The sequence below is a fragment of the Pinus tabuliformis genome, chromosome X (assembly GCF_031772625.1).
Source record: "Pinus tabuliformis cultivar Carrire ecotype Pingquan chromosome X, CPIR1, whole genome shotgun sequence".
Taxonomy (NCBI): Eukaryota; Viridiplantae; Streptophyta; class Pinopsida; order Pinales; family Pinaceae; genus Pinus; species Pinus tabuliformis.
In genome coordinates, this window is record NC_142308.1 from 1,309,048,674 (window position 1) to 1,309,060,871 (window position 12,198).

The 12,198-nt window shown below is 35.0% G+C and overlaps 1 pseudogene; it reads left to right on the forward strand.

Moving 5' to 3' along the window:
- Nucleotides 1-4,189: 4,189 nt before the first annotated feature.
- On the forward strand, nucleotides 4,190-9,545 carry LOC149144895 (NADH--cytochrome b5 reductase 1-like; annotated as a pseudogene).
- The last annotated feature ends 2,653 nt before the right edge of the window (nucleotides 9,546-12,198 follow it).

Below are 12,198 nucleotides of genomic sequence, written 5' to 3' on the forward strand. Positions count from 1 at the left end.
GTCTGAAAATTTGATAAAAAGTGGCCTACAAGTTGTGATGTTTTGTATCAGGTGGATATAGTGTGAAAAATTATGAAACGTGATCTACGGAGGTGTTGAGGGTTAGAGCCTTCAGTAAGGTAGTCGGAGCTTCCTTCCAGTGGTAGCTGGTAAATCAAATCAGGGAGTAGGAGCTCCCTTCCGTGGGTGCCATTAAACGAATTCAGGGGGTTGGAGATCCCTTCCAGTGGGTGCTGCAGAATGAGAGAAAGTTGTAGCCTTCTACAGGTGGGTGTCTACGTGTTGGTATGAGTATGCGCCAGTACGATATTGTAACAAGTAATTATTTATAATAAAAAGAAGACAGAGATGGCATAGCGGTGGTTTTTTCCCACATTTGATTTCCACCTAAAAATCTTGGTGTTCATGTGTGTTGATGTGTTTCTTATGTGTGATGGTTTATTATGTTCTTATTGCACATCATTACTATTTAATTAATGCCTAATGAAGTACTGATACACTAGTTCAAGTTAAACATATGATGGATTAACTGAAAATTTAGTTAACTAGATATATGCTAGTTTTCTACATAACAGATGCGTACATACGCAGGTTTGCTTCATTATAGTCACATACAAAAATATGGATAAGAAAATAAAAGTTTAAGTGAGTTTTTAAAACACTGATTCACCCCCCCACCCGCCCTCCCCCACCCCTCTTAGTATTTTTCCCAACAATTGGTATCAGAACAGGTCTTTCAGAAGAAGCTTGATCACTTGAAGGAGATCCGCCAAGATCAGTAGTAAAGAAGGAGTAATTTTTATCATGCACCCTTTTATTTAATGGAACTAACTTTATCTTTTGGAAAGTCGGGATGAGAGCATACTTACAGTAATTGGGAGTTGATGTATGGGAAATTGTTGGAAGTGGATACCAATATCCAGCCGCCATTCCCACAAATACTGCAGGAAAGAAATAGTATGAAATCAATGCAAAGGTTGTGAATTCCATCTTGGGAAGTCTGGTCGAGACTGAGTTCATGAAATTAATGCAGCTGAAGATAGTAAAGGACATGTGGGATAAGCTTGTCCAAAGTTATGAAGGTGACACCAAGGTAAAAAATGCTAAACTCCAACCACTTAGAATACAGTATGAGACATTGAAAATGCATGATGATGAAAGCATTGCAACACTTTTTCTTAGAGTTGATGAGATTTTTAATTCCATGAGAAATATTGGTGAAGACATAAAAGATTCTACTATTGTTGAGAAAATTTTAAGATCACTAACTCCAAAGTTCGATTCCAAAGTCTATTATCGAAGAAATCTAGGATCTGAAAAGTCTCGCGCTTAATTAACTCCATGGAATATTGACAGCATTTGAGATGAGGAAAGGTGGTCCTTCGAACATGAGAGAAGCATCCTTCAAATCCACATATAAATGGAAACAGAAGGAAGCACCCAAAGACACAAGCTACATATCAGATGAGGAAGAAGCAAACTTCGTGAGAAAGTTGCAAGTGGGTATTGGAAGATTCAGAGGTAAGCTTCCCTTTAAGTGTTTTGCTTGTGGAAGAGTAGGCCATTATGCATCTAAATGTCCTTATAGAGAAAATCATAAAGAGAATGGAAAGAATGTTGCTAGAAGGAAGTTCTCTGATAAGAAAAGCTTTTACTCTAATGAAGAAAGTCATAGCAAATCCGATGATCAAGAAAATTATGATTCAGATTCTAACAGTTCTTATCTAGTACTCATGGCTCTTGAAGATCAGTCAATTAATGAATTAGATAGTTGTGAGGTAGATGATTTGATGAAAACTCTAAGGGAGAATGATAAACTCAGGAATGTTAACAAATAATTGGAATCAAAAGGAAACAGTATGATTTAAGGAATAAAGAGGTTAAAATGGAATTAGAAGCAACCAATAAAAGAAAAGAAAGCATAAGAAAACAACTCCAAGGAAAGGAAAAGCATTGTGAAACATTATAATCCAAAATATGACCCTAAAGGAAGATTATGAGAAGATCAACAAATGGGTAAAATGTTATGAGTCTCTAGAGAAGATCATTAATGAATAATGCTCTCCTTTGATCAAGGCTTGCATTGGGTATGATCATACACAATGCGATGGAAAAAATTTGTTTAGTGTTGTGCAAAGCAAGGTTTAATCAAATCACTCACCTGTAAGAAAATATCCTAGATCAAGGTATACAGAACAGAGCCAGGAGATGGGATAAGTTTCAACACATAATTAGAAATTGAAAGCAGATCTGTAGGAAAAAGGAACCTCAGCCAGAAATGTAGGGAGTATTGTCCCTGCTGCAGTCCACTGATTCTTGAATCTTACTTCTCATAGTGTAGAAGTGATGTGAGGTACATGACCTCATAAGAGAAGAAGATGATTATCAGGTCCTCAGGATCAGTGATGTATAATCTTAGGGGGAGAAATACATGTTTTGTCTTGATGATGATTCCCATGGTTGTTTTGATATTCATGTTTCTTATATTACTAACAATGCATCTGGTGTAGTAATGGTGAACAAGTACATACAGTACAGGCTCAGGGGGAGTTGAAGTTGTGAAGTTTCAATATTTTACTTTCTGTACGCAGATCCTATGAAGACAAGTTGTGTATATACGCGAGTTATGATTTGAACAGTCGCGTATGTTTTGCTATGATGAAGAAACAATGGGATAGACTCGGGAAAAGGCTCTAATATGCTTCAGATAATTATTATTTGGATTTCTTGTTCTAATGATTGATGGTTACAATCTGTTGATGCTATTTAGAAGTGGTTTTGGCTTTTATAAGTTTTTGATGCCTTGATGGATAACCGATTGATGAAGATACTTTGATGTCCTTACTGATATATGAGATGATATGATCATATCTGATAGTGAAAAGTTGGCACAGGTTCAAGGGGAGAATTTGCTATGCTTCTAATAATGCATTGTTGGCATTATGTTTACTTTAGAATTCCTTGGTACATAATGATGCTTATCAATGGTGATGTTGCTTATGTTGTTGAAGTTCTTGAATGATGATGCATGAGTTGCTAATTATGGTTGATTCTTATCAGATGTGGGATGATAGAAAACTCTCTAGTGATGATACATGTATGATATGTTGGGGATTGTTGTGGAAATAACATGTAGACCTTGCTATGATTATTTGATGATGATGTTGTTGTCATGGATGATGCCTATGGTGCTTACACGAGCTACATGTACATGATATGATGCAAATGGTTTTGTGAAGATATGGTTATTGATATTTTATTGCTATATCTGTTGGATGATACTTGGAGACATGGCATATGCTTGGTTGATGCATGAAAAGATATGTTGCTTTGATGAACATTGATTGAGGCTATTCCTACAAAGGGAAAGAGAAATTTGACCTTGATAAGGTCAAGAGGATGAGTTGATAGCTTATCTCTACGAAAAAACCTTATGATGTTGATGTTGCATACTTGGTCACAAGTTGATGATATTGAAGCTAAATTTTATTATCTTGCATATTGATGATGAGTTATTGTTGTTGTTATCTATGGTGCAGATCCTACATAGTATATGATGGTTGTTGAAGACTATCTTGGTCTTGTTACCTCACTATAGAGGTATTTGGTCTCTTGATGTAAAGGTCATGTAAAGACCTATGTTATAATCATTGTAAAATTCAGTCATGTATGGACTATTGTGATCAAGTCATGTAATCCCATCTTTTTGGGCATGTGATGTAGTTTGTAACCCCATTGTGTTGGGTGATCAATGTAATCATGATTCATTGGTGATAGGAAAGTTCATTTCTGGTTGAGTCATAGAATCATGTATTTCTTTTATCCTCAGAAAATCTAGCATTTGCTCAAGGGGGCATGGTCAGTTCTCATAATTCATTCTCAGCATATCATATATAGAGCGCTCATGTCAACAAAGGGAGAGAAGCCATCATTCATCATTGGTCAACCCTTTCCCTTGATGTCAAAGGGGGGGAGTAACTTGGTGTTTGAAAAGCTTGGTGCTTAGCTTGATGTGTTCACAAGTATTTATAGGTTGTGGAGACCAAACACCAAAGTGGTTGCCATCAAGTCCAAAGGGGGAGATTGTTGGCATTATGACTAATGTGTTGTCCTTGATGGAAACCTACTTGATGAGTTGTATTTTGATGGAAACCTACTTGATGAAGATGTCAACAGGATGTGTTTACATATGGCAGAAATTTTGGACAAAGGAATAGCATTTCAGAGACAAAGGAATGATGAAGGGGATGTTCTGATAGGTACACGTGGGTTCTGTGAAGCAAAGCTACATACATGCGTAGTTATGAAGAAGAAAAGGTGCGTACAGTTTCTTTACCATGGTATTCTAAACACCAAGGGTCTTTACCATGGTATTGACCCATAGTATTGAGCCCAATAACAAATATTTGGTCCTGTCAAAGAATACCATTGACATTAGTGTGGTTTTTACCTATGGTATTGGATAAGGCATAAGCTATATAAGGAGATTAAAATCAAAGAGTTTGGGTGTGAAAGTAATGAATATTTCATAGGTATATCTAAAGCAAGTGTGCATGTAATGGGATATTAATGAATAGTTTGATCTGAAACTAAGTATGCACCTGGGAATTTGATAATGGATCAAATCTAATAGATCTAAAATGACTATATTGATAATGAATTGATTTGATCTATAATATTTATGTCTAGTGCATGTTTTATTATGTATGCCAGAGATGCATTTGTTCTGAAGGTCTGATGTGCAGCGAAGCTATAAGTCAATAGTTGCAGATATATGTGTGGGTTTTATAACCTAAAAGGTGTGTGCATACGTAGGTTTAATGTTGGTAAGTCGCGTATCGATTCTGCACTTTGGACAGATCTGTACGTGGGTTTGATTCCTGAAAAGTGCTTATACACATGTTATACATGCATAAATGTTTTATGGAAAGCGCGTATATAATCTAGGGTTTTGCTGAATAAGATGTTTGATCAATCTAATCAGTCTTGTTGTGTTTCTATTGTCTGCCAATGGAGTCTTACTTGATGATCTGGGTTTAATAGTGATGATGGAAGTTAAATTGATTAATTGAAGAGTGATGGTGCTGCTAGATGTATGTGATTGAAGATCTGTGATGGTTCTGTGATTATTTTAGAATAATTCAGTGGTTCAGGGTGTAACTCAATGTTTGTTTCAAAATGATAGTGATTCAGTTTCAGGGTTCAATGTTTTGATATTTGTACGCACATATGCTTCATGGAAGTCATGTATACACGTCGATTTGATAAAGTAAAGTAGCGTATATATTTTGACATTTTATTGATCAATGTTTTAAGTTGGTTTAGTGAGTTGATGTAGTGTTTGGGTTCATTATTGGTATTTTGATTACAGTGATCTAACTGCTTTGGTTGTTTTAGAATAAGTTGATTAATTTGGTATTGGGCTTAAATGATGGTAGTGGGTCCAGTCTGAAAATTTGATGAAAAGTGGCCTACAATTTGTGATGTTTTGTATCAGGTGGATGCAGTGTGAAAATTTATGAAACATGGTCAACGAAGGTGTTGAGGGTTGGAGCCTTCAGTAAGGGAGTCAAAGCTTCCTTCCAGTGGTAGTTGGTAAATCAGATCAAGGGGTAGGAGCTCCCTTCCAGTGGGTGCCGATAAACTAATTCAGGGGGTTGGAACTCTATTCTAGTGGGTGTTGGAGAATGAGAGAAGGTTGTAGCCTTCTGTAGGTGGGTTCCTACATGTTTGTATGATTTTTTTCCATTGCAAGATTATAAGAAGTATTTATTTATAATAAAAAGAAGACAGAAATGACAACAACGGTGATTTTTTCCCACATTGGGTTTCCACCTAAGAATCCTGGTGTTCATGTGTGTTGATGTGTTTCTTGTGCGTGATGGTTTATTCTATTATTACTGCAAATGATTATTGTTTAATTAATGGCTAATGAAGTAATAATACACTGGTTCAAGCTAAACAGATGATGGATTAATTGAAAAGTTAGTTAACTGGATATACGCTAGTTGTATGCATAACAGTCGTGTACATACGTGGGTTTGCTTCATTATAGTCGCGTATAGAAATATGGATAAGAAAATAAAAGTTTAAGTGAGTTTTTAAAATATTGATTCACCCTCCCCCCCCCCTAGTATTTTTCCCAATAGTGTTCTATAAAGGAGCAGATTTATGCGAACAAATCTTTTCTCTCTTTCTACATGGGCCTGACTTCCTACCTTTCCTATTATTTCAATTTTCCCAATGGCCAGAGACCCTTTCAAACTATCATGGTGAATTCAACCTGCAAAGTGGGTCGAGAAAGTGCATTAACACACTGCATTGACCAACATTTCTAAAGTGCATTAACACACTACACTCACCAACATTTCCAAAGTGCATTAACACGCTGAACTGACCAATAGCCATTTTTTTCCTGAAATCACTCACTTGTTGCTTAGGTCCATATTCAAATATGGAAGGCGTAAAACTTCTCCACGTCCCATCACACTACAATATGAGTGTATAAATGGCACATGTATACCCATAAATAGAGGTAGAGTCAAAAATAGTTTACCTAGAAGCAGATTCTCTTAAATTAGTTGACCTTTCATCTTTTTAAAAAGAATCAGATTCAGAACTTCTAGGTGCATATCCAAACATTGATTCATAAATTCTAGGTGCATATCCAAATGCGGGGACAAGAGCATAGGTACCGCATTGAGAACAAGCACTTTAAGGGAAAAAGTAGGGATGAGTAGAACTTCACCATATGCAGTCCTAGGTCCAAAAGTGAGATGATGCACAAGATGTGAATGATTGACCTGGGTTATATTTCTAATGATGTTTGGTCGAGTTGGGTGGGGACAAGTGGGATATATGCAAGCCTCGCGTGTCTAGCTTACAAGTTTTATGTTTTTTACTACGTTTATTATTTATTTTATTATTTTTCATCGAATTTTTAATTTATAATTTCATGTTGACATCTTGTCCTTCCCTGTGTCCCTCTGACTTGTCATTGTCATTCTCTTTGCTAAAGTTGTTTCAAGAATTAAGTAACTCAGCAAAGAAAGCTATTAGTTGATGCACTCTCTTGTGAACTCTACTTTGCTAAGGATTTTATGTGCTAAAGCACAAGCACATCGAAGCAATCTCCACTCAGCTTTGATCTACAAATGAAATGCTCCATTGGATTTGAAATTGTGAGATAAGTTTGGCGAATTGATATTTTTCAAATTCTAGATTAAGTGGTAATGTGGAATTGAATTTGTTAGCGATTCCCATAGTTAATCATCATACCAACTTTCTATTGTGTTCTATTATTATAAAGTAACGTGTGTACGTCATTGCATATACATCACTAAATTCAGTACACATTTTTCAATAAAATTCATTCAATTGATAGGGAAGCATATTAGCTACTAGTGATAAAAAAAAATATTCATGTTTTTCCTAGTACTTGTTAGAAATTCACTATGTAAGGTATTATAAGATCACGAACGATGGGAGTTGAATATCATCTGGATTTCGTCATGTCTAATTTGGGTATGCAGGGGAAAGGATGTTGAAGGTGAAGAAGTTATCAAACCCTACACTCCTACTACCTTGGATTTTGATGTTGGCTACTTTGATTTGGTGTTTAACGTGAGTGAACGTGTGACTTGATTAATAGTAGTTGTCAATTTTGCATGTTGACAAAAATATACCGTATTTTGGGATCATTGCAAGGGTTAATTTAGAGACTTTTTCGATGCATATGTATCCATTGGAGATAATGTCTCACCATTTCTGCAAATTACAAGAGGGAGAATACTTGGTCGTAAGAGGTCCAATGGTATGCATTTGTGCTTTTCCTTTGATATTTTTTTATGGCTCCTTATTCATGCCCCTTTAACTACTTACCATGAAGTTATTCATAAGAAAGTAAACAAGCTCTATTTTTCCATATCATAGATAGCAATTTTCTCACAATTTTCTATTGGACTCTCTTATGTTTTAGCTTTTATTATTGTTGGGGTGAGAAAGATTCAAATGAACTGTGGGCTGCCTTGCTTTGACGTTTGAACATTTTGTGATTTTTGTTGAATTAAATATTTGAGAAAGCTTTTGGAGTTTTAATCAATATTGAAATAAGATCAGAAAATTATTCAATTCAAGCCTTTTGTGTTATATGTTTCATGACGTCTCTAGGATGGTTGGTTTAGAATGCTCAAAATTTTATGTAAATTGGAACCTAGTAATATTTCATTTAACATATAGATGTAATATATGGTATCTTATAGCCTAATTTTTGGATGTGTTCAAGGACCTTTCGAGTATCAACTAGGTCAAGTAGGAGCATTTGGAATGCTCACAGGAGGTTTTGGTATTACTCCAATGTTTCAGATTTTCATAGTTTCATTGATGTAAAAGCATCCAAAAATCTGACAACTATTTTATCCTAGTTGACTAGCATTCAGAACTAGAGTTGGCTAAGAATTGTGAACCAAGCCTCGCATTTAAAGTAGTCAACTAGGCATTTTGATCTTGGTGAAGAGATATTCTCTAAATATCAGCAGGACATGTGCATGTCATTGAGTTATTGGGATTTTTTCATTAAGGACATAACATGTTATATGTTGTTGATATGTATTATTTCATTCGATTACAAGTGACCAGAGCCATACTAGAAAACCCAAAGGACAAGACAAATATATACCTCATCTATGGGAATGTGACTTATGAGGATATTCTTCTCAAGATAAGCTTTGTTCACTTTTCTTTCATTGTTCTTCATTGGTGTTGTTGCTTTCATAGAAAACTAGCTTTTCTTGTTATACAATTATTATGCCCTCATTGAAATACGCATTTCTAAGTCATGGAATAAGGGTACTATTTTAATACAAGTTTTTGTGAACCTGTTTTGATTACATTTGTCTAGGTTTAAACTTTACTCAAACCTAAGTGATGTATATTTTATTGTTTCGGTTCCAAAATGATGTGAAACGCTCATGTTTTACCCTTATATTAAATTAAGAGTTATTTAGAGTTTCGTGGTTGAGTGTTACAAGATGAACTTGATAACTTAGTGAATACTTATCTAGGGCACTACCAAGTTTACCATGTTCTTAATCACATATAGATACTGTGTTGGAATTTTTTTTAACAATTTGTTTCCTTTTTTGGAACAAATTTTGTTATTTCCCTAAAATGTATTTCCTTTCCTCTTACTCTATTGTATAAAAACTTGGCAACCACTTGAAGGATGGATAGGTGGAGTAGGTTTAACTAAGGATATAATTCAAACTCATTTCCTTGCACCTGCATCAAACATTCATGTGAGTGAATTTATATGGCTTGAGTGCTTTGTTTTCTCAATCACATGCTTATTTGTGTATGTTGTGCATACAAGTAGGTACATGTGTAGCAAAGTTTGAATGTGTGTTATGTTGAAGATCTTGAGATGTGGTCCACCACCAATGAATAAAGAAATGGAAAGTTATCTTGATGAACTTGGATACAATAAAGAGATGTAGTTTCAATTTTCAGATTTATGGATTCTGACAAATATTGTCGATCTATTGTAGTTAATGTCTTACATATTGTCACTTCTACATGTTTGCTCTTTCTTGTTACCACGCCAATAATACCAATATGATTTGGATTCCCACTTTTTACTAGAATCAAATTTATCGAAGTGTTCATACTCATGATTTCAATATGAATTTTATGTGGACCATATTAGGGTAAATGAGAATCTATAATCTTTTGAACAATATACATGATGATTTTGGTATATTGATGGATAATGTTATACATGTTAGGCTGGTGAGACACTAATAATGCAAGGTGGAGATACATGAAACTCTCGTCATTTGGATTGGGGATTCATGGTGGAGACCATTATTATAAAATATTTGATTAACTTGGCCAACTTGTTTATTTGTTTGATACCCATTCAAACTTTGGTTTATTGATCTGCAAAAAAAGTGATTTGGTACACCAACTTTTGGATCTTAATTTGTGATCTAGAATTTCTTATATGAGTTTCACAATGTGTAGATCCGAGAATAGATTCCCTTCATTAAATTATATGTAGAGAAATTGAAATTTCCATGCTACACAGGATAACTTGTGATGAAAACTTCTCTCCATCTTCAAAGAATTGATGCCTGTAAAAGTAGGAGGCTTCAAGGCAGGAGTCATCCGATTGATAGCCATTTACTGCTCGCTCCCCCTTTCTGATAAGAGGGTCATTTTGGAGAGTTCCTTACGTTGCCATAACCAATATGAGTGAAAATGTAAACAACTGGATTGTGATAAAAACAATACATAAACAGTCCATGTGGGCCTTCCAAAGCCACAATTAGAAGGTGGATGCCTAATAACTGTTGGAAAATGTAAGTAAGTTCGGTCTTCATAATTATCATTGTACTTTTTTCATTGTATATATTTTATGTAAAACAAAAAGAAGAAAAAATAATTTTATTTTTCAAGCATGGGTTTCATGCTCAAGTCAAATTATTATTTTATTTAAGCATTTTCTTCATAATCATTATTATTTGTATTGGTCAAATTCAAAGGCTTATTTATAGCCTGAAAAAAAGAGAAATTTTCAAATATGTAATTTGGGTCAAAATGGCCTCTAGATGCCAAGTCGACCCTGCCTATCAAGTCGACCCTGCCCCAGAAGACATGTCTATTCAAACCCCTATAGATAGTATAAGTAGAGGAAGAATTAAGCTCATTTTGAGACACACAATTTGTATGATTTTTTCTTAAATATCGCAGAAGGAAGGAGGGTCGAAGTCTGAAATTGGGAATAAAATAAGGGTTTCTCTTAAGCTCAGATTTGTGGAAGTTTTTCCTTGACACATCTCTTATTGAAGGTTTGTTCCTGACGCTGTACATGTTGTTGGTCTCTTGCAGTTGATGGATTTTCTATGTGGAAGGAGGGTTTGACTTGGCATCACGAAGGTTGGAGCCTTTCTATGGTCATGGGTCTTAGATATCTCACTTTGATATGATTCTATAATAAGAGATTTTTTCTAGGTTTTCCCCCTTGTGGGGTTTTCACCCTAGCTTGGAGCTTATATCTTATGTTATTTGTTCCTTGAAATCTTCAGGTTTTGTACATTTGGTAATTGTTTGATGAAGAGAACATAATAAACATTAATAAGAAGCCAACAATATTCACGAGCAATTATCAAAGAAGAGAAATCTACCCCAATGTATAGTCAAATTGATTTGTCAACAATAACCAGCCACAGTTAGAAGGTGTGCCTAATAACCATGTTAGAATATAGGTGGAATTAATTTTCTACAAAGGATAGCCTACGATGGAAATTGATCTTCGTGATTAAATGAACTAACACCTGCAAGGGCAGGGGTTTCCCTCTTACCAAGGTAGGTAGAAGTAATACAATGAGCTTTCACTATTCACCCCACCCCCTCAACATAATGGATCTTTTAGGAAGGATGATTTGAATAGTGTTAAGGATCATGAGGAACACTATAAGTGAACACACAAGAGGCTATTGATCAATAAAAAATCTTATGTGGTTGGTGTGGATTTCTAATGTGGGTGATCAAAAGAGCTGTAAATTTGAGCAATGTGCTTCACTAGTTTTAGAAAAAAAAAGAATTATGTCAAAACTAACCTCTCAAGCCCGGGATCTTGGTCCATACAATCATACAACATATAGTGATTGGTTCATTTAAGATGTTGTGTGCAATCAATGTCATGTAAAGCTAATCAACCTTGTGTGTTTAACACTTGACATGTTCTTAAGGTGACCTGTTGCATATAATGTAATGTCCTATAAATAGAAGCAAAATGATGTAGTAAATCTCAATAATGTCGTATCTTAATTTTCACCTTAATCATTGATGTATTACCTCTGGTTGAAAGGATTACTGTGGGTTACCGTATTTGTTTCATTGGCAACATTCAACAATTGCAAGATCTAAAAGATCTAAGATCAACATTGTCAAAATCATGTTGGTTGTTAGTCTTCTTTTTGTTACATTTTAGGCACATATTGTATTATCTTAAATGCAAAGGTAGAACTAGTGCGTCTTCAGGCTACATATTCTTTAGACTGAGACATAGACTAAAATACCTATCCCACTAGAACAACCTAAATCTTGTCCTACAATAAATCTCACCAACTCATCTCAAATTGCCCTCATATAATGCTATTGTTATGACATTATCAAATGAGGTGTGTGCAAGTAATA